We start from the raw sequence: 23728 nt of genomic DNA, 5'->3' as shown, positions 1-23728 counted from the left end.
ACCATCAGATCCTCCTCTCCACCCTCTCCGAGTTGGGCATCTCCGGCGCGGCATTGCGTCCTACCTGACAGGTCGCTCCTACCAGGTGGCGTGGCGAGAATCTGTCTCCTCACCACGCGCTCTCACCACTGGCGTCCCCCAGGGCTCTGTTCTAGGCCCTCTCCTATTCTCGCTATACACCAAGTCACTTGGCTCTGTCATAACCTCACATGGTCTCTCCTATCATTGCTATGCAGACGACACACAATTAATCTTCTCCTTTCCCCCTTCTGATGACCAGGTGGCGAATCGCATCTCTGCATGTCTGGCAGACATATCAGTGTGGATGACGGATCACCACCTCAAGCTGAACCTCGGCAAGACGGAGCTGCTCTTCCTCCCGGGAAGGACTGCCCGCTCCATGATCTCGCCATCACGGTTGACAACTCCATTGTGTCCTCCTCCCAGAGCGCTAAGAACCTTGGCGTGATCCTGGACAACACCCTGTCGTTCTCAACTTCAAGGCGGTGGCCCGTTCTTGTAGGTTCATGCTCTACAACATCCGCAGAGTACGACCCTGCCTCACACAGGAAGCAGCGCAGGTCCTAATCAGGCACTTGTCATCTCCCATCTGGATTACTGCAACTCGCTGTTGGCTGGGCTCCTGCCTGTGCCATTAAACCCCTACAACTCATCCAGAACGCCGCAGCCCGTCTGGTGTTCAACCTTCCCAAGTTCTCTCACGTCACCCCGCTCCTCCGCTCTCCACTGGCTTCCAGTTGAAGCTCACATCCGCTACAAGACCATGGTGCTTGCCTACGGAGCTGTGAGGGGAACCACCTCAGTACCTCCAGGCTCTGATCAGGCCCTACACCCAAACAAGGGCACTGCGTTCATCCACCTCTGGCCTGCTCGCCTCCCTACCACTGAGGAAGTAAGTTCCCGCGCAGCCCAGTCAAAACTGTTCGCTGCTCTGGCCCCCAATGGTGGAACAAACTCCTCACGACGCCAGGACAGCGGAGTCAATCACCACCTTCCGGAGACACCTGAAACCCCACCTCTTTCAGGAATACCTAGGATAGGATAAAGTAATCCTTCACCCCCCTTAAAAGATTTAGATGCACTATTGTAAAGTGGCTGTTCCACTGGATGTCTTAAGGTGAACGCACCAATTTGTAAGTCGCTCTGGATAAGAGCGTCTGCTAAATGACTTAAATGTAAATGTAAATGTAATAATTTATGAATTGTACTTGCCTGAATTCAATCCAGAATAGAATTCTGCTGCTCCATTGATCGCTCCATACAGTGCCTTCGGAAAGTATTCAGAGCCCTTGACTTATATCCATATTTCATTACGTTACAACCTTATTTTAAAATTGATTCAATACTTTTTTCTCTCATCAATCTACACACAAAGCGAAAACAATCATGGACACTTACTGACAGTTGTGGCTGCTTTGTGTGATGTATTGTTGTCTCTACCTTCTTGCCTTCTGTGCTGTTGTCTGTGCCCAAAAATGTTTCTACCATGTTGTTGTCATGCTGTGTTGTCATATGTTGCTGCCTTGCTATGTTGTTGCCTTAGGTCTCTATTTATGTAGTGTTGTGTTGTCTCTCTTGTCGGGATGTGTTTTGTCATATATTTATATTTTATGTTTTAAATTATTCTTTTAAATCCCAGGCCCCCGTCCCCGCAGGAGGTATTTTGCCTTTTGGTAAGCCGTCATTGTAAATAAGAATTTGTTCTTGCCTAGTTAAATTAAGGTTTAATAAATAATTCAAATACATTTACATAAGTATTCAGATCCTTTGCTATGAGACTCAAAATTGAGCTCAGGTGTAGCCTATTTCCATTGATCATCCTTGAGATGTTTCTACAACTTGATTGGAGTCCACCTGTGGTAAATTCAATTGATTTGAAAGTCACACACCTTCAACAAATTACTGAGTAAAGGGTCTGAATACTTATGTAAATGTGATATTTCTGTTTTTTATTTGTAATACAGTTGCAGAAAAATCAAAAAACCCTGTTTTTGCTTTGTCATTATTGGGTTTTGCGTGTAAATTGATGAGGTGAAAAAAAACATTTTAATCAATTTAACGCTGTAATGTAACAAAATGTGGAAAAAGTCAAGGGATCTGAATACTTTCCGAATGCACTGTACATGCAGTCTGAAACTGCCATCCTAGAAGTCATTTGTGCTGACTTCAAAATGAGGGCCATTGTACAAAACAATTAAATCAGCGATTGGATCTTCTCTGACCAATTAAATTATCGAATCCACTGGCGTTTATTCATGATTCGTGTAGGCTGTCTCTGGCCCAACGTTCTCTATTCAACAAGACGTCAGGGAGGAATGCATATCCATACTCATCGTGGAGAAGAAACACTACTGGGCATGTCATTTGGCCGGAGTGATGTGGATGGGACAGAATGTGTGTATGCCTGTGAGTGTGTGACTCCCTGATTGCACTCGTAACCCAGTGAACTAAATAACAACTAGACTTCATAATTACATACTATTATTCAAATAATAATACACTACGTGATCCAAAGGTGTGTGGACACCTGCTCGTCGAACATCTCATTCCAAAATCATGGGTATTAATATGGAGTTGGTCCCCCTTTGCTGCTATAACAGCCTAAGCTCTTCAGGGAAGGCTTTCCACTAGATGTTGGAACATTGCTGTGGAGACTTGCTTCCATTTTCTTCCATTCAGCCACAAGAGCATGGTGAGGTCGGGCGATGAAGCCTGGCTCGCAGTCGGCGTTCCAATTCATCCCAAAAGTGTTTGATGGGGTTGCTGTCAGGGCTCTGTGCAGGCCAGTCAGGTTCTTCCACACCAATCTTGACAAACCTTTTCTGTATGGACCTCGCTTTGTGCATGGGGGCATTGTCATGTTTAAACAGAAAGGGCCTTCAAACTGTTGACACAAATTTGAAAAAGGAAAGAATTGTCCAGAATGTCATTGTATGCTGTAGCACTAACATTTCCCTTCACAGGAACTAAGGGGCCTAGCCCAAACTATAAAAAACAGCCCCAGACCATTATCCCTCATCCACCAAACTTTACAGTTGTCACAATGCATTTGGTCAGGTAGTGTTCTCCTGGCATCCACCAAACCCAGATTCGTCCGTCGGACTGCCAGATGGTGAAGAGTGATTCTTCACTCCAGAGAAAGTGTTTCCACTGTTCCAGAGTCCAATGGTAGTGAGCTTCACACAGGAAAATGCTCATCCAAAGGCGGAGCTCCTAGTGGCCAGGGACTTTAATGCAGGGAACCTTAAATCTGTTTTACCAAATTTCTATCAGCATGTAAATGTGGAACCAGAGGGGGGGAAAAACTCTAGAACACCTTTACGCATCTCTGTGTGTTGGGTATTAAGCTCTCCCTCCATTTGGCAAATCTGACCATAACTCTGTCCTCCTGATTCCTGCTTACAAGCAAAAATTAAAGCAGGAAACACCTGTGACTCGATCAATAAAAATGTGGTCAGATGAAGCAGATGCTAAGCTACAGGACTGTTTTGCTAGCACAGACTGGAATATGTTCCACGATTATTCCTATGGCATTGAGGAGTGCACCACATCAGTCATTGGCTTCGTCAATAAGTGCATCAATGACGTCATCCCCACTGTGAACGTACGTACATTCCCCAACCAGAAGCCATGGATTACAGGCAACATCCGCACTGAGCTAAAGGCTAGAGCTGCTGCTTTGAAGGAGTGGGGCTCTATCCCGGAAGCTTATAATAAGTCCTGCTCTGCCCTCCGAAGAACCATCAAACAGGCAAAGTGTCAATACAGGACTACGATCGGATCATACTACATTGGCTCCGACGCTCATCGGATGTGGCAGGGCTTTGCAAACCATTACAGACTACAAAGGGAGCCACAGCCGAGGGCTGTCAGTGACACGAGCCTACCAGACGAGCTAAACTACTTCTATGCTCACTTTAAGGCAAATAACACTGAAACATGCATGAGAGCACCAGCTTTTCCAGACGACTGTATGATCCCTCTCTCCACAGCAGATATGAGTAAGACCTTTAAACAGGTCAAGATTCACAAGGCCACAGGGACAGACAGATTACCAGGATGTGTACTGCGAGTATGCGCTGGCCAACTGGCGAGTGTTTTCAATGACATTTTCAACCTCTCCCTGTCCAAGTCTGTAATACCAACATGTTTTAAGCAGACCACAATAGTCCCTATGCACAAGAACACTAAGTTAACCTGCCTAAATGACTACCGACCCAAAGCACTCACGTCTGTAGCCATGAAGTGCTTTGAAAGGTTTGCATTTGCATACCGCCCTAATAGATCCACAGATGATGCGATCTTTATTGAACTCCACACTGCCCTTTCCCACCTACATGAGAATACTATTCATTGACTACAGCTCAGCGTTCAACACCATAGTGCCCTCAAAGCTCATCAAAGCTCATCAATAAGCTAATGACCCTGGAACTAAACACCTCCCTCTGCAACTGGATTCTGGACTTCCTGACGTGCTGCCCCCAGGTGGTAAGGACAGGCAACAACACATCCACCACGCTGATCCTCAACACAGGGGCCCCTGCATGCTCAGTCCCCTCCTGTACTCCCTGTTCACTCATGACTGCATGGCCAGGCATGACTCCAACACCATCATTAAGTTTGCCGATGACACAACAGTGGTAGGCCTGATTAGCGACAACGACGAGACAGCCTATAGAGACCTGGCCATGTGGTGCCAGGACAACAACCTCTCCCTCAACGTGATCAAGATAAAGGAGATGAATGTGGACTACAGGAAAAGGAGGACCGAGCACGCCCCCATTAATACAGGTAACGAGTGGAGGACAGAGGAGCCTCTTAAAGAAGAAGTTATAGTTCTGTGAGAGCCAGAAATCTTGCTTGTTTGTAGGTGACCAAATACTTATTTTCCACCATAATTTGCAAAAAAATTCATAAAAAAGCCTACAATGTGATTTTCTGGATTTTTTTCCCTCATTTTGTCTGTCATAGTTGAAGTGTACCTATAATGTACCTCTCTCATCTTTTTAAGGGGGAGAACTTGCATAATTGGTGGCTGACTAAGTACTGTTTTGACCCCACTATGTACTAGGTGTTACTTGATTATATCGATGTGTTCTTCTGTTGATGACTTGTGTGGTATGTCATCCAAAGACAGGCAGCTCAAAAGCATGTGTCTGTTCTACTTCACTAGGTTGATAATGAGTTGCTATCTCTTGCTCTCACACATCCACGCACCAACACTCCCCCGCACGCACAAACACACACACACACACACTCCCCAACACACACACACACAAACACACATACTGTATGACTAGTCCTTCGGTGAGCGGGGAAATTCGCAGCTGGCCCTCACACAGGCGATGGGCATAACGCCAGAAGACGCTTGTAGGTTTAACAGCTTCAACGCAGTTACACCTTCGACACCACCAAACAAAAGCAATGGTAGGCTATGTGTTTGTCGGTTTCCACGGGTTACTGCTGAACTGATTTAATCCTGGCATAAACTCACTCCAGGTGATTAAACAACTTCATCAATAATTTGTACATTTAATTGATTTCATTCAGGCATTGGGCTAGTTTTACTACAGCAACAAAACAGTGGATGTGTTGTCATTCTGTAAGTGAGATCCTTGGACAAACAGTCCATCCTGCTTCATCTTCATTTTTGCTTGCAGCACTGTGCTCTCTGTCGATAGACATCCTTGGTGAAAGGTCTGCAAATACCAGAGAATAAACCCATAATAGAATCATAAATGGGAGAAGAGAGTAATACGGCTACTCCACTGTACCAGCCCGTGCCTGGAGCCCGTGTTTGTTCCCCGGAAGAGTGTGTGTGTGTGTGTGTGTGTAAAAGTTGTCCCTCTTCCTGCCTGTTATCCATTGCTGCACGCATGGACACACAGTGTTCTGCACCAATGACCTCCCAGTCACTCCTCGTAAAGCCCCATCCTGTACAGACAGATGACTGCTGGAACAGGTGTAGCGTCCAACCCTATAATGACCTTCTCTCCCTCTTCTCCCTCCCTCTCTTCTGTCACTGCTCCTTATAAAACACGGGAGTAAAAAGTTATTAATGCCCACCCAGCTATGGATAATGGAGACTAATTAGCATCTGGGTTTACATCAGGGATCATTCAATGAACTGACAACAGGTAGGTACAGACTGGAGAGTGATATATAGCATGTTTTGATTGGGATAGACAGGGGCAGGTACAGTAAACAGAGCTACCTATTATTCTGCTAGTCTGAATAAGAGTGGGTGGAAGAAGGAAATCAAATATTGAGTGAGATTCGGGATGGCTTTAATCAGACCTGAAAATGAGTTAACAATGCTAATATAAATTCAATGTGACAACACTAATATCTGTGAATTATTCTCTGCTCTGATGAAGCCACGATTGAACTCTTTGGCCTGAATACCAAGCATCACATCTGGAGGAAACCTGTCTCCCTTCCTTCGGAGAAGCATGGTGGTGGCAGCAACATGCTGTGGGGATGTTTTTCAGCGGCAGGTACTGGGAGACTAGTCAGGATTGAGGGAAAGATGAACAGAGCAAAGTATAGCGAGATCCTTGATGAAAACCTGCTCCAGAGTGCTCTGGACCTCAGACTGGGGCTAAGGTTTACCTTCCAACAGGACAACGATACAAAGCACACAGCCAAGACAGTGCAGGAGTGGCTTTGGGACAACTCTCTAAATGTCCTTGAGTGGCCCAGCCAGAGCCCTGACTTGAAGCCGATCTAACATCTCTGGAGAGACCTGAAAATAGCTGTGCAGCGACGCTTCCCATCCAACCTGACAGAGCTTGAGAGGATCTGCAGAGAAGAAAGGGAGAGACTCCACAAATACAGGTGTAGCGTCATACCCAAGAAGACTCAAGGCTGTAATCGCTGCCAAAGGTGCATCAACAAAGTACTGAGTAAAAGGTCTGATGTTATATTTCTTTTTTTTTTCATACATTTGCAAACATTTCTAAAAACCTGCTTTTGCTTTGTTATTATTAGGTATTGTGTGTAGAAAAAAAACAACATTTAATCAATTTTAGAATAAGGCTGTAATGTAACAAAATGTGGAAAATGTTAATGCCGCTGTTAATGCCCGGTCTGATATGTCATTCAAAGACAGGCAGCTAAAAAGCATGTGTCTGATTTCTGTCACTGGGTTGTTGTTGAGTTGCTATCTCTCGCCTTAACACACACCCGAGCACAAACGCTTCACCTGCACGCACGCACGCGCATACACACACGAACACATACAAAGACACACACACGTACTGTATGAGTAGTCGTGCAGTGAGCGGGGACCTTCGCAGCTGGCCCACACACACGCAATAGATATAACGCCAGAGCCGCTTGTGGATTTGACAGCTTCAATGCAGTTACACCTCTGACACGCCAAACAAAAGCAATGATAAGCTATGCGTTTGTCGGTTACCACGGGTTACTGCTGATCTGATTTGAACCTGGCCTAAACGTATACCAGGTGATTCAACAACTCCATCAATCATTTGAAGATTTAATTGATTTCATTCAGGCATTATTCAAATCACTTAGAATAGCTCTAGTGCTGGTTTTACTACATCAACAAAACAGTGGATGCGTTGTCATTCGACACATTAGCTGATCAAAACGCACTTCCTCTGTGCTTGGAGAAGACTCATGACATGGACCGTGCCTTGACAAATCAATCGACACACTAAAAAGTCAACCAGTTCCATCCTGGTCTGTATTCAACTCCCCAGGGAAACAGTGATGCACAGCAGGGAACCTACAGCTATGTAATTGGCTTTTCTCCTCTCGTTCTCTCTCCGTATCTGTCACTCTCTCTTCCAGAGTGAGTCTGAATTAGTCACAGTAAAATGCCGTCCAGCCTTACTTGTGATGAAAAAGCTGGACTATCTGAGGCCTGACCCCAGCCTCACAGTGACCTAATTATATGACTTCCCCCAACCTTTCAATCAGTGGCCGCTCCACACAGGTCCATTTAAAACCTCTTTGAGTAGGTAGGCTTCTCATCGATCCTAGCACAGGTAGGCTAAATATAAGCCTGAAAGGGACCAAAAGGGCTCTGGTCAAAATAGTGCACTATATAGGGGATATTTGAAACACAAACATAGTTTATAATGGACAGGGTATGTAGTGTATGGATCAGAAACACCGAACACATCAGAGTTAGAGGATCAGATTTAATTAAGATGCATGGTAATTGTAACATCTGCAAACATAGCCAGCTAGAAGATTAAGCAATAAGGCCCGACTGAGGGGGTGTGGTATTTGGCCAATATACGATGACTAAGGGCTATTCTTAGGCAGGATGCAACACGGTGTGCCTGGATACACCCCTTAGCTGTGGTATATTAGAAATTTACCACAAACTCCCAGGGTGCCTTATTGTTATCGTAAACTGGTTACTTTTATAATTAGAGCAGTAGAAATGCATGTTTCGTCATACCTGTGGTATACTGTCTGATATACCACGGCTTTCAGCCAATCAACATCCAGTGCTTGAACCACCCACTTTATAATATTAAATACTTTTCATTGGCTTCTTAGATAACACCTATACGCTCCATATACAGTTGAAGACGGAAGTTTACATACACTTAGGTTGGAGTCATTAAAACTCATTTTTCAACCTCCACAAATTTCTTGTTAACAAACTATAGTTTTGGCAAGTTGGTTAGGACATCTACTTTGTGCATGACACAAGTCATTTTCCCAACAATTGTTTACAGACAGATTATTTCACTTATAATTCACTGTATCACAATTCCAGTGGGTCAGAAGTTTACATACACTAAGTTGACTGTGCCTTAAACAGCTTGGAATGTTCCAGAACATTATGTCATGGATTTAGAAGCTTTTGATAGGCTAATTGACATCATTTGAGTTAATTGGAGGTGTATCTGTGGATGTATTTCAAGGCCTACCTTCAAGCTCAGTGCCTCTTTGCTTGACATCATGGGAAAATCTAAATAAATCAGCCAAGACCTCCACAAGTATGGTTCATCCTTGGGAGCAATTTTTTGAAGGTACCACCTTCATCTGTACAAACAATAGTACGCAAGTATAAACACCATGGGACCACGCAGCCATCACACCGCTCAGGAAGGAGATGCAATCTGTCTCCTAGAGATGAACGTACTTTGGTGCGAAAAGTGCAAATCAAACCCAGAACAACAGCAAAGGACCTTATGAAGATGCTGGAGGAAACAGGTACAAAAGTATGTATATCCACAGTAAAACGAGTCCTATATCGACATAACCTGAAAGGCTGCTCAGCAAGGAAGAAGCCACCGCTCCAAAACCGCCATAAAAAAAGCCAGACTATGGTTTGCAACTGCACATGAGGACAAAGATCGAACTTTTTGGAGAAATGTCCTCTGGTCTGATGAAACAAAAACAGAACTGTTCGGCCAAAATGGGGAGGCTTGCAAGCCGAAGAACACCATTCCAACCGTGAAGCACAGGGGTGGCAGCATCATGTTGTGGGGGTGCTTTGCTGCAGGAGGGACTGGTGCGCTTCACAAAATAGATGGCATCATGAGGGAGGAAAATTCTGTGGATATATTGAAGCAACATCTCAAGACATGAGTCAGGAAGTTAAAGCTTGGTCGCAAATGGGTCTTCCAAATGGACAATGACCCCAAGCTTACTTCCAAAGTTGTGGCAAAATGGCTTAAGGACAACAAAGTCAAGGTATTGGAGTGGCCATCACAAAGCCCTGACCTCACTCCCATAAAAAATATGTGGGCAGAACTGAAAAAGCGTGTGTGAGCAAGGAGGCCTACAAACCTTACTCAGTTACACCAGCTCTGTCAGGAGGAATGGGCCAAAATTCACCCAACTTATTGTGGGAAGCTTGTGGAAGGCTACCCACAACGTTTGACCCAAGTTAAACAGTCTAAAGGCAATGTTACCAAATACTAATGAAGTGTATGTAAACTTCTAACCCACTGGGAATGTGATGAAAGAAATAAAAGACTAAATAAATAATTCTCTCTTCTATTATTCTGACATTTCACATTCTTAAAATAATGTGGTGATCCTAACTGACCTAAGACAGGGAATTTTTAAGAGGATTAAATGTCAGGAATTGTGACAAACTGAGTTTAAATGTATTTGGCTAAGGTGAATGTAAACTTCCGACTTCAACTGTAGGTAAACGCTGAGAGTATTGTCAGAAAACATAGTGTGAAATATGAAAACTACAGCTCATTCAATGGGCCCTTTAAAAGCTGGAAATTATTTATCCAACCCGTTCATTGTAAGAACTTACTATTAAAATACAGTGATCAAGGTTTTCAAAAACAGAAATAAAATATCTTGGACTTGTGCTTGGAGGATCTTTGACAGAAAGGAGAAGAAAACAACATCCCCCCTCTCTTTGTATCCCACCCTGTGCAGTCCTCTCTGTAGCAGGTTTAGTGTTGCCTGGTAGTCAGACTGGTGGTCTTTGGTCTGTTAGTGATCCTTGGACAAACAGTCCACCCTGCTTCATCTTCATTTTTGCTTGCAGCACTGTGCTCTCTGTCGATAGACGTCCTTGGTGAAAGGTCTGCAAATACCAGAGAATAAACCCATAATAGAATCATAAATGGGAGAAGAGAGTAATACGGCTACTCCACCGTACCAGCCCGTGCCTGGAGCCCGTGTTTGTTCCCCGGAAGAGTGTGTGTGTGTGTGTGTGTGTGTGTGTGTGTGTAAAAGTTGTCCCTCTTCCTGCCTGTTATCCATTGCTGCACGCATGGACACACAGTGTTCTGCACCAATGACCTCCCAGTCACTCCTCGTAAAGCCCCATCCTGTACAGACAGATGACTGCTGGAACAGGTGTAGCGTCCAACCCTATAATGACCTTCTCTCCCTCTTCTCCCTCCCTCTCTTCTGTCACTGCTCCTTATAAAACACGGGAGTAAAAAGTTATTAATGCCCACCCAGTTATGGATAATGGAGACTAATTAGCATCTGGATTTACATCAAGAATCGTTCAATGAACTGACAACAGGTAGGTACAGACTGGAGAGTGATATATAGCATGTTTTGATTGGGATAGACAGGGGCAGGTACAGTAAACAGAGCTACCTATTATTCTGCTAGTCTGAATAGCACGCAGTGAGCGTGACTTTGGAAGCTGGCCCACACACACGCAATAGATATAACGCCAGGAGCCGCTTGTAGATCTAACAGCTTCAATGCAGTTACACCTCTGACACGCCAAACAAATGCAATGATAAGCTATGCGTTTGTCGGTTACCACGGGTTACTGCTGATCTGATTTGAACCTGGCCTAAACTCATACCAGGTGATTCAACAACTCCATCAATCATTTGAAGATTGAATTAATTTCATTCAGGCATTATACAAATCACTTAGAATAGCTCTAGTGCTGGTTTTACTACATCAACAAAACAGTGGATGTGTTGTCATTCGACACATTAGCTGATCAAAACGCACTTCCTCTGTGCTTGGAGAAGACTCATGACATGGACCGTGCCTTGACAAATCAATCGACACACTAAAAAAGTCAACCAGTTCCATCCTGGTCTGTATTCAACTCCCCAGGGAAACAGTGATGCACAGCAGGGAACCTACAGCTATGTAATTGGCTTTTCTCCTCTCGTTCTCTCTCCGTATCTGTCACTCTCTCTTCCAGAGTGAGTCTGAATTAGTCACAGTAAAATGCCGTCCAGTCTTACTTGTGATGAAAAAGCTGGACTATCTGAGGCCTGACCCCAGCCTCACAGTGACCTAATTATATGACTTCTCCCAACCTTTCAATCAGTGGTCGCTCCACACAGGTCCATTTAAAACCTATTTGAGTGGCTAGGCTTCTCATCGATCCTAGCACAGGTAGGCTAAATATAAGCCTGAAAGGGACCCAAAGGGCTCTGGTCAAAATAGTGCACTATATAGGGGATAGGGTGGGTGCTGTTTGACAAACATCATTTATAATGGACAGGGTATGTGTTGATTTAGAAACACCGAACACGGATACAGAACACAAGACAAACAACACAGAGTTAGTCAACATGTTTTAAGTGGGATAGACAGGGACAGGTCATGTGTGTTGTCACAGGGAAGGTTAATATGGGTTACTTATTCTCTATTCATAACAAATCTCTTGACCTGGTTTTCAAACAATTGAAGACACATTTTTCTGCGTGAGCACTTTCATTCGTTTAGGGAGCATTAGTTGGGAGCTTCTGATGCATATTTTCTCCCTGAGTCCCCTTGATATACCTGCACATATGTGTTCTGATTGTTGTGTAATTGACTCTGTCTATATGTGTCCCTCTGTTGATTACCTGTCTGGTGTATCGTCCAAAGGCAGGCAACTAAAAAGCATGTGTCTGATGTCTGTCACTGGGTTGTTGATGAGTTTCTATCTCTTGCTCTCACACCCACTTCCCTGCACGCACTGTATGAATAGGCGTATAGTGAGTGGGGACCTTGGCAGCTAGCTCTGGCTCTGGCTTTAGCTGGTTCTGTGTGGTGACAGGGAGACAGAGGGATGGACGGAGGAATGGAAAGATCATAAGTGGGCCACACTTAATGTCCGAGGAGAAGACTGGGTGTGGGTTGAACCTTCTTCTGCCCTCTCTCCATCCTCTGCTTTGATGTGCTCGGAAGAAAACACATTTGTTTATTTAATTCTCAACTCCTCCCTCTCAACTCCCCCTTAATAAATTGTGAGGGGGAGTTTGATAACAAGAGAGACAGGAAGACAAATCCTTCTATTCCAATTTTTCAATAGCCGCCTGTCCCTTGTAATAGTTAGGGAATGGGACACATTTCAGCAAATAAACGCCTGTTTGAAATAAATGCCGGGTCTATATGAATTGGTTATACGGTTACCATGAATGTTTACAAGGTTTAAAATAAAATAAAATCACATTTCAGTCGTCACATGCGCCGAATACAACAGTAGTTACATTAAATAATTCAGTAATGACTCAAAAGAAAGGATGAAAATCATCTGTTTTTATTGCCAGTAAGAATCTGCTAGCCATTGGCTGCTAATAGTGTAAAACTGCAAGCTAACTGGCAAGCAAAAAAACAGTCAACAACTTTGGGAATACCGACCCCCATAAATTTGCCTATCGCTGTCGAGTGGCGAAAGTAAGAACTGACAAATGCATAATTATTCTGTCAAGTATTTTTTTCAATAGAGGCATAAGAAATATGACACAGGGTGTAAATGATAACAAATTAGTCCAGGAAATGAATAAATTGATTCAAATGCTGGAAGTGAATGCTGGAATTAAACAATGAACTTTGCAAATGGGCTGATTTAACATGAAACCTGTCACTTTAATTGTCACATTTTATTATCATTTTTTATGATTTAACCTCTGGAGATAAAACATGTTTCTTATGAACAATAGAGAAGGTTCAAATTACGTTAAATAAATCATATTTTTTTACAAGATTATACTACCCGAAAAGGCAGTCTATTCGTGAAATGATACTTGTGTTGTGTGTTGCAGATGGCGCGTTGGAAGCATCATACAAGTTCTGACCAGACGGTTTGGGGCCCCGTATCTTGCCCTTTACCTCCTACCCACAGACGTAATTTCATTGAAATGACGTGGAAAACAACGTTGATTCAACCAATGTGTGCCTAATGGGTAGGCACCCTCATCAACCTCCTCAATGTCTACCTCTCTTTTCTCTCTCTTTCATCCCTATCTTCGCTACCTCTATTATTTCCTCCTCCTCTCTCGCTCTCCTCTCCTCCTCCTGTCTCTCTGTCACACACCTTGTTTTCCTGCTTGGGGTCTCCAAATGCTGCTCCAACCCCCCACTGAAACTCAGATCAGAATGACATCATAGTGATTGAGTGGGGTCAAGACATGAATCACAGGCCAATGCAGAGACTACTGTGGGATGTTTCATTTTGTACCTCACCATTCCTGCCTTTTGACTGTTAATATCCTGTCCTTTGGTCCTTACCTAATCCGATGACTTTAGCTTTCTATTTATGAGTCAAATTCATTTAATTAATGTCTTAATTGACCCTGATTCGATGGAAACAAATCCCCTAGTGGGCTATTGATTTAGAAGGGGGGGGGGGACATAACTATATACACTACCAGTCAAAAGTTTGGACACACCTACTTATTCAAGGGTTTTTCTTTATTTTTAGGTCATAGAGTTAAGTTCATTAGAATTATTAGCCTCAGAAATTGAGTTCAAGTAACAGACACATCTCAACATCAACTGTTTAGAGGAGACTGTGTGAATCAGGCCTTCATGGTCAAATTGCTGCAAAGAAACCACTACTAAAGGACACCAATAAGAAGAAGAGACTTGCTTGGGCCAAGATACACAAGCAATGGACATTAGATCGGTGGAAATTTGTTGTTTGGGCTGGAGTCCAAATTTGAGATTTTTTTTTCTTTTTTTTCCCCCCCTTTGCAGAAAAACAGTCCCAAAGCATGATGTTTCCACCCCCATGCTTCACAGTAGGTATGGTGTTCTTTGGATGCAACTCAGCATTCTTTGTCCTCCAAACACGATTAGTTGAGTTTTTACCAAAAGTTATATTTTGGTTTCATCTGACCATATGACATTCTCCCAACTCTTCTTCTGGATCATCCAAATTGCCTCTAGCAAACTTCAGACGGGCCTGGACATGTACTGGCTTAAGCGGGGGGATACGTCTGGCACTGCAGGATTTGAGTCCCTGGCGGCGTAGTGTGTTACTGATGGTAGGCGTTTGTTACTTTGGTCCCAGCTCTCTGCAGGTCATTCACTAGGTCCCCCCGTGTGGTTCTGGGATTTTTGCTCACCGTTCTTGTGATCATTTTGACCCCAGGGGGTGAGATCTTGCGTGGAGCCCCAGATCGAGGGAGATTATCAGTGGCCTTGTATGTCTTCCATTTCCTAATAATTTCTCCCACAGTTGATTTCTTCAAACCAAACTGCTTACCTATTGCAGATTCAGTCTTCCCAGCCTGGTGCAGGTCTACAATTTTGTTTCTGGTGTCCTTTGACAGCTCTTTGGTCTTGGCCATAGTGGAGTTTGGAGTGTGACTGTTTGAGGTTGTGGACAAGTGTCTTTTATACTGATAACAAGTTCAAACAGGTGCCATTAATACAGGTAACGAGTGGAGGACAGAGTTGCCTCTTAAAGAAAAGTTACAGGCTGCGAGAGCCAGAAATCTTGCTTGTTTGTAGGTGACCAAATACTTATTTTCCACCGTAATTTGCAAATAAATTCATTAAAAATCCTACAATGTGATTTTCTGGATTTTTTTTCTCATTTTGTCTGTCATAGTTGAAGTGTCGCTATGATGAAAATGACAGGCCTCTCATCTTTTTAAGTGGGAGAACTTGCACAATTGGTGGCTGACTAAATACTATTTTGCCCCACTGTATATATATATATATTTAAAAAATATAACTTTTTCATCTATTATTTCCCCTAACCCTACCACCCCTCCTCTAATTGGAGTAAACTAATGGACAAGAACAATTTGGCTTCTAATTCCAGTTTATTCATACTATATATATCTTACAAGAGTTATATTTTGATTGTTTTTGGTCCGATCCTTCAGCTCTAGTCAACCCCCCCATCTATTCCTGACCACCATTGATTTCTATTTGCCATATATTTTTCAACTGTGCTGAGATGTTTCACTAAAGTTCTGTGCTCATGGCTTCTAAATATTGCAAATTAAAAACATTTGCTCAGACTTTTTAAATCACCTAGCAGTGCTATTTGCAAAGGGGTACATAAATTGGCAGGGTTTCTGGGGGTCCTCACATTTTTGGGGGCATCTAAAGCAGATTTCCTGCATTTATAAACTATCGAATATAAACCATGGCCCTTTAGCCGTCTCTATTTAGAACAACAAAAAGTAAGACAAAATGAACTAAATCAGCCTCCCGGGTGGCGCAAGACACTAGCAGTGCTCCCAGAGATTCTGGGTTCGAGCCCAGGCTCTGTCGCAGCCGGCCACGACTGGGAGGTCCGTGGGGCGACGCACAATTGGCCTAGCGTCATCCGGGTTAAGGAGGGTTTTGCCGGTAGGGAAATCCTTGTCTCATCGCGCACTAGCGACTCCTGTGGCGGGCCGGGCGCAGTGCACGCTGACCAGGTCGCTAGGTGCACGGTGTTTCCTCCGACACATTGGTGCGGCTGGCTTCCGGGTTGGATGTACACTGTGTTAAGAAGCAGTGCGGCTTGGTTGGGCTGTGTTTCGGAGGACGCATGGCTCTCGACCTTCGTCTCTCCCGAGCCCGTACGGGAGCTGTAGCGATGAGACAAGATAGTAACTACTAAAAATTGGATACCATGAAATTGGGGAGAAAAAGGGGGTAAAATAAAAAATAAATAAACTAAATCCATGATAATTCAATAATTTGTATTGTGTTGCACCTTTAACCAATAGCCTCATAAACTCTTACAAATGAAGAACTCTTACAAATGAAGAACTCTTACAAATGAAGTACAAAGACAACTTTTGATTGTCTTTAATACATCCTGTAAATCAAATTTCAGCCAGACCGCCCAGCCAACCAGAGCTGCCTACACGCCCGAGCTGCACTAGTCTAGTCAATAACGCAACTCTCCCCAGCATAACTTCCTTCCCATCTTTTTGTTGTATGTCTCAAGGGAAAGGTTGAATGAAAACACATACACCTACACATTAACACACAGAAACAGTACACCCTCCATATAATTAATATCATAGGCCTAATAGTACATTAGAGCTATTTTTACTTGCACACAATATAACTGGATCACCCCGTCCTGCCCCTAGGGGTCTATGGCCCTGTAGCGCCCCAACCCAACACACCCCACTCAGCTTTAGGATATTAGTGAAACATTCATTATTGGTTTCAGGTGTGTTAGGCCAAGGCCAGAGTGATAACAGTACAGCAGACCCCCAGGGCCAGGAATGAGCAGCCCAGCAGCTAGGAATTGCCTAAATAGGTATCTCCCCTGACGGGGCATGTTTTCAATACAGACTCCTTTAATCGTACAGTATTCTATATAAGGCATCCACAGCTTATAAAAGTTGCACTTCAACAACAACAAGATCAACAACTAATGCTAGCCAGAGCGAGATGAGCTAAAATCTAACGAGAGAACATTAGATAAACCCTCTCAAACTTTTTCAGGTAGTTGGCAATCAGAATTGCACTAATAAACGATTGAGAATAGTAGCATGTTCGTCCATCTGCAGCTTGCCTGCCAATGCATGCTTGTCCCAACTCACGTTTTGACAACAAAATGGGAACTTCCCTGCCAGTCCAATTGATCAATGCTAATACAATACATTGATTGACAACTAGCTAAGGGTACGTTCATAAATTACCTCCAGTGTGTCAGAGTGCGCTCTGGGTCGTTCGTTAATTCAGAGCATTGTTAGCATTGCTTCAATGAACCATTGCATTTCTGTTCAAAATGTTGTATCAAGACTGCTTAAATGTGTCTAATTGGTTTATTAATACATTTTCAAGTTCGTAACTATCTACTCTCCTCAAACAATAGCATGGTATTATTTCACTCTAAATTGGACAGTGCAGTTAGATGAACAATAATTTAAGCTTTCTGCCAATATCAGATGTCTATGTCCTTGGAAATTCTCTTGTTACCTACAACCTCATGCTAATCATATTAGCCTATGTTAGCTCAACCGTCCCGTGGTTATCTTTTTGTTGGTGACACATTGATATATTGATCATATGCAGCTGTTTAAAAGGCACATTCACATATGAAACAATAAAATGTTTGCCCCACCTCTGTTTTGGTAAAATACTGAGGGATGGGCCTGGAGAAATGTAACCACAGTCAGATTAATAGACAGAGCTATGGATGCAAGGACTGACCGTCCATGATATCAAAATGATTGTTTTAACCATGTTATGAGGCTATACAGGGTTTGTTTACAATGTTTACAAATATTCAATAAAAACAAGCTTATATGTTGGGTTCGCATGGAGTGTGACAGTTGAACTAAACTCATGAGGCATTTGCAAGTTATATTTTTCAAGAATCAATGGATATCTATCTATATACCATTTATAAATCCAAAAATTGGTGTAGCAACTACAGATGGCCCCTTTAAGTCTATCAAATGTGTGCGAGTTTGAGCATGTGTCCATTAGGCCTATGGATTATTTTTTTTATCACCATGAATTATATTGAGCAATAAAAGCCCCACTTTTATTCCATAGGCTTGGATCAGTACTATGCAGCTAGTAGTACTTAGTACTTGAGTACCCCTGGCTTAATGTGCATAAGCTTATAGGAATTTCCATAAACTTATAGGCCTTCTCGTCAATTTTTACCTCACATCTTAATGGAAGAAAATGTCACATATGTTACTAATAGTTTCCTGGAATGGATGGCTTTTTTTCCCAGACAAGATTGGCCTGGCACTCACCTGGTCCTGAAGGATGAGTAGGGGTAGGGATGATGGATGGGCTGTTCCTCTTAGGCAAAGAAGTATTCAGCAAGTAACCGAGATTCTGGTAGGTTCAATTTCCAGCCTCCATCTCTCGCTGAGTGGCAGCCCATTTAGACATAATGTCAGCTCTCATAGTCGTGGGGAATAGAAAGGAAGAAAAACACAGCTATTTTGCATGTATTTATAACCTGCCGTCGCCTCTGACGTACTGAATGAACAGAGCAAGACAGACTGTGTAGGTAGGTATGAAGGTAAGACCCAGATGCAGACCACGTCGAATAAACAATAGTTTAATATCCCAACAGGGGCTGGCAATGGACAGGTCAAGGCAGGCAGGGGTCAGTAAACCAGAGGTGGGGCAACGGAACCGAGTGGCAGGCAGACTCAGGGTAAGGCAGGGGTCAGTAACCCAGAGGGGGGACAGTTACAGGTCGGCAGGGAGGCTCAGAGGCAGGCAGAGTGGTCAGGCAGGCGGGCTCGGAGTCAGGACAGGCAAGGGTCAAAACCAGGAGGGCGAGAAAAGAGACTGGAGAAAGCAGGAGCTGAGAAAAAATGCTGGTTGACTTGAACAAACAAGATGAACTGGCAACAGACAAACAGAGAACACAGGTATAAATACACAGGGGATAATGGGGAAGATGGGCAACACCTGGGAGGGGGTGGAGACAATCACAAAGACAGGTGAAACCGATCAGGGTGTGCCACTGTGTCGTGCATTCAGGACCAGTGTGCTCGTTAAATCTTAGTTAGAGAAGCAGGACCTTCTCATAACCCTTATTTCACAGCATAGTGCATCTGAGCTCTGAGTATCCTAGAGAGTTAGACAATTAGTTTGAGTACACACACTCAAGCACCACGGACAAGCACAACTTATATAAACAGAAAACACGTGTGCAAGCACACACGCACACACACCCTACCAAGCACACACACACACACACACACACAAGGTTGCGAATAATTGTGTGAATGCCATGGCAATTTTGCAAATGTCATACCAGTCCCTCTTGCCCACAACGCCACAGTTATTTTCTCACTTCCTCCCTGTGGGCACAAATCAAGAATAGCAAAGCTAACAGAGCCTTAGGGAACATATTAAATTAGCATTTTTAATTAAGAAGTTTGTGAATGATTGTTCCCTCTAACCTTTATATATGAAGAATAAAAAACAAATCAGCACCTATGAATAGCAGTATTGTTCTTTAGCTTTAGGCTCCCTTGATGATGATTCAAAGTGTCTGGATTATTATGACTTGTGAAGAGGGATACAGAAAGGATGGGTAGATCTACACCCGTTTCTGAGCCCTAAAAGTGCAAGTGCGGATGAGGTAGCCTTTGTACAGTACAAGCACTATGGCCAGAGTGCTCTCAAGTGTCTAGAAGGTTGGTCTATTACTGTAAAGAAATTAAAAAAGGATTTTAAATTATAGTGGAGGAATAATGTGAATGCATGTAGAAAATTGGAGTGGAATTTCTCATGGCATAAAAGGTTTGTAATGGGTGAATGTTTGACGGCTGATGACAAGGAAAGAAGAAGACTTCAACAGATGGAACCAATCACACATTCACATGATAAATGGCATAAGTGATAATGGCCCTTGACACATGTCCTATCTGAAAGAATGGGTAAAACAAGCAATAATGGTGAATTAATAAGAATAATAACAACATTAACAAAGCCTTAGGGAACTTCATGAATGTGCATTTTGAGTGAGAATGTTTGTATGATTGAGAGATGAGATAGGAATAGATTAGATTTTTCTTTTTAAACTCATAAATACCTATGAATAGCACTATAAGTCTCTTAAAGTGGAACTGACAGCGTTTTAGGAATCTGAAAATGTATTAAAATATGTTCATATACACCCCTAGGAAGAATAGGACACCTTTTTTATTTTTCTGACAAGCAAGCATTTAGATTTTCATTTTCAAATTTTCATAAATTCTTAGAATGTCTGGGACTGACATAGTGAGGCATTTGTAAAAATTCTATAGCAAAATAGACTGGGAAACGCGGCCGTGCGTTTGGACAATTATTAGACAATGCTGTAAACACAACTTAATAAAAACCGCAGGAGGTTGGTGGCACCTTAATTGGGGAGGACAGGCTCGCGGTAATGACTGGAGCGCAATCGAACACAATGATGCCATTCCATTTGCGCCGTATGCAGACCAATGCGCACTAGCCAATAAGAGCTACAGTAGTCCTTTATGCAAATAAGCAACACGGGCCTGCCATCATACTCTTTGAACTGGACTGTGTGTTTACAGGTAGTAGAAACAGCGCTACTTTAGATGTTTTATTTATTTGATTTAAGTAGGCAAGTCAGTTAAAGAACAAATTCTTATTTACAATGACGGCCTACCCCGGCCAAACCTTCCCCTAACCCGGACGTCGCTGGGCCAATTGTGCGCCGCCCTACTCCCGATCACGGCTGGTTGTGATACAGCCCGGGATCGAACCAGGGTCTGTAGTGATGTCTCTAGCACTGTGATGCAGTGCCTTAGACCGCTGCGTCACTCGGGATCATTAGAACGCATTTGTCAAAAGCCACAAAATACACCTGAATGGATTTCTGCAAATAGGCTATGTAGGACAGGAGTCCTCTTTACAGAACTTTACAGTCCTATTGATCAAACAACCATGAAAAGTGTGAGGTTCTGTGTTATACACTATAGCCCGTTACCATATCATATGTGATGGAATATTATTTGCTGTTGGCTTGTGTGGGTGTATGTGTTATGCAACATAGCTGACTTGAGACATTGTCAACAGTTTCAGGGCCATGGTCCTTTCTCGGGATGGAAAAATACAGATTAACATAAAAACAGGAACAAACAGTCTTTTGTTAGATAACAGGAGCCAGGTGTGTGATAACTGTATCGAGTGCATGGGCGCATAGATATTCTACACAACTACAACGACTGACCGCTGAAGCGCCTAGGGTGCTGGGACCAGCTCGTGCGCCAACAATCAACGATAGGCTGAGTGAGTTTAAACCACGCCCAGTCTCTACTCTGACAGGCCGGCTCGGAAGCAGGAACTACTTCTGTCAGAGCATATTATAATAACTTTGTCAGGAACAAGTCAGTTCTCTGTTTGCCCTGCGAGATGGGACAGAGAGCCCGTATATATGAAAATTGCATTTACCACTTATTGCTTAGCTAATAAAAAGTACATAGTATACAATTCGGTGACTCAGTGTCATACTTATCCTGATACCAGATTCGATTGACGCAACCCTTAACAAAAGGTAGGCTGTCACTCCCTAAATTAAGCACCTCAACAACAACAAGATCAACAACTAATGCTAGCCAGAGCGATATGAGCTAAAATCTAACGAGAGAACATTAGATAAACCTCTAAAACTTCTTCAGGTAGTTGGCCATCAAAATTGCGCTAATAAACGATTGGGAATAGTAGCATGTTCGTCCATCTGCAGCTTGCCTGCCAATGCATGCTTTTCCTAACTCACGTTTTGACAACAGAATGGGAACTTGCCTGCCCGTCCAATTGATCAATGCTAATACAATACATTGATTGACAACTAGCTAAGGGTACGTTCATAAATTGCCTCCAGTGTGTCAGAGTGCGCTCTGGGTCGTTCGTTAATTCAGAGCATTGTTAGATTCTATGTTAGTAAATTCAGAGCGTATCGCTCTCCGAGGGTACAGAGCGCACACTGCACTATTGACACTCAACGCTCTGGCGGAGGAGTAGGGTTGATCCTAGCTTTCCTCTCAATGGCAGTCAAGCATCCAGGCTAACTGGCTAATGTTGGCTAGCTTGCTAGCTACCAGAATCAGTGCATGGGTAAAATCACTGGGTAAACCAAGGCAGGAAAAAAAATGCCATATTACAACCTATGTGTTGTGATAATTGTGTTGTTTGCTCTATCACCTGTTAGTTCATATGCCTTGCGACCATGGCAGAATAAATTCAACCACACCTTTGTTTCATCACAAAACCGGAGATCAACATCTGTCCGGTTAAATACACAAAGCATATTGCATTTAGAAAATAGCTGATCCACAGCATCGGCATGCAAGTTAATGTTTCTGACATTTTCGTACTACTAAACTACTTTTGATTTAGAACCACAGAGTTACTGCAAGTCACAAAGAAAACAGGAGCTGCCTCCACTATTCCAGCACCATTTCAACATCATAAAATCACGTATGCTTAGTCTAATACTGTGACAACTAAAACATACCCAAAACAATTAGGCCTATCAACTTAAGCTAAATATGATGTGGCTGTCCATGGATCTGATTTATCTCTGTATGTGTGTGTGTGTGTGTGAGCATGATTGTGCAAGTAGAAAAAAAAGGTTTACTCACCCTACTTACTACGCCAACGCCATCCTCCTCTCTTTCATGTTGATGAAACGGTCTATGACTCTAGCCGGCCTTACAACAGCAGACCACATGTATGGCGTCAGGTGGGCGAGCGGTTTGTTGATGTCAGCGTTGTGAACAGAGTGCCCCGTGGTGGCGGTGGGGTTATGGTATGGGCAGAAATAAACTACGGACAATGAACACAATTGCATTTTATGAATGGCAATTTGAATGAACAGAGATACTGTGACTAGATCCTGAGGCCCATTGTCGTGCCATTCATCCGACGCCATCACCTCATATTTCAGCATGAGAATGCACGGCCCCATATTGCAAGGATCTGTACACAATTCCTGGAAGCTGAAAATGTCTCAGTTCTTCCATGGCCTGCATACTCACCAGACATGTCACACATTGAGCACATTTGGGATGCTCTGGATCGATGTGTACAACAGAGTGTTCCAGTTCTCGACAATATCCATCAACTTCACACAGCGATTGAGGAGGAATGAACAACATTCCACTCAATCTCACAGCCTGATCAACTCTATGCGAAGGAGATGTGTCGAGCTGCATGAGGAAAATGGTGGTCACACCAGATACTGACTGGTTTTCTGATCCAGGCCCATAATATTTTATTTAAAGATATCTGTGACCAACAGATGCATATCTGTATTCCTAGTCATGTGAAATCCATAGATTTGGGCAGATTGACTTTTTTCAATTGACTGATTTCCTTATATGAACTGTAACTCAGTAAAATATGACATTTGTTGCATGTTGCTGTCACGGCTCTTGTCGGAATGAGCAGCGTGGTAAGTGTTCATGATATTTTATTTTCTCAGAAAACACTCGAACAAAATAACAGAGTGAAAAACCGAAACAATTCTGTCAGGTGCAGATACTAAACAGAAACTAACTACCCACGAAACACAGGTGGGGAAAAGGGCTGCCTAAGT

At 43.2% G+C, this 23728-nt stretch overlaps 1 long non-coding RNA gene across 2 annotated transcripts; it reads left to right on the top strand.

Annotated features, from left to right (window-relative positions):
• The first annotated feature begins 5904 nt into the window (after positions 1-5904).
• On the top strand, positions 5905-13637 carry LOC115144547 (uncharacterized). Of its 2 annotated transcripts, XR_003865831.2 has the most exons (3): positions 5905-6158; positions 6399-11014; positions 13497-13637. It is a non-coding gene; the product is annotated as an uncharacterized LOC115144547 (long non-coding RNA). The 2 variants fall into 2 exon arrangements; XR_010459297.1 differs by having other exon boundaries at positions 6399-13637.
• The last annotated feature ends 10091 nt before the right edge of the window (positions 13638-23728 follow it).

This window comes from Oncorhynchus nerka, linkage group LG16 (genome assembly GCF_034236695.1).
Source record: "Oncorhynchus nerka isolate Pitt River linkage group LG16, Oner_Uvic_2.0, whole genome shotgun sequence".
NCBI classification, from domain to species: Eukaryota; Metazoa; Chordata; class Actinopteri; order Salmoniformes; family Salmonidae; genus Oncorhynchus; species Oncorhynchus nerka.
The sequence above is the reverse complement of the archived record's forward strand: the minus strand, read 5'-3'. Positions and strand labels throughout refer to the sequence as shown.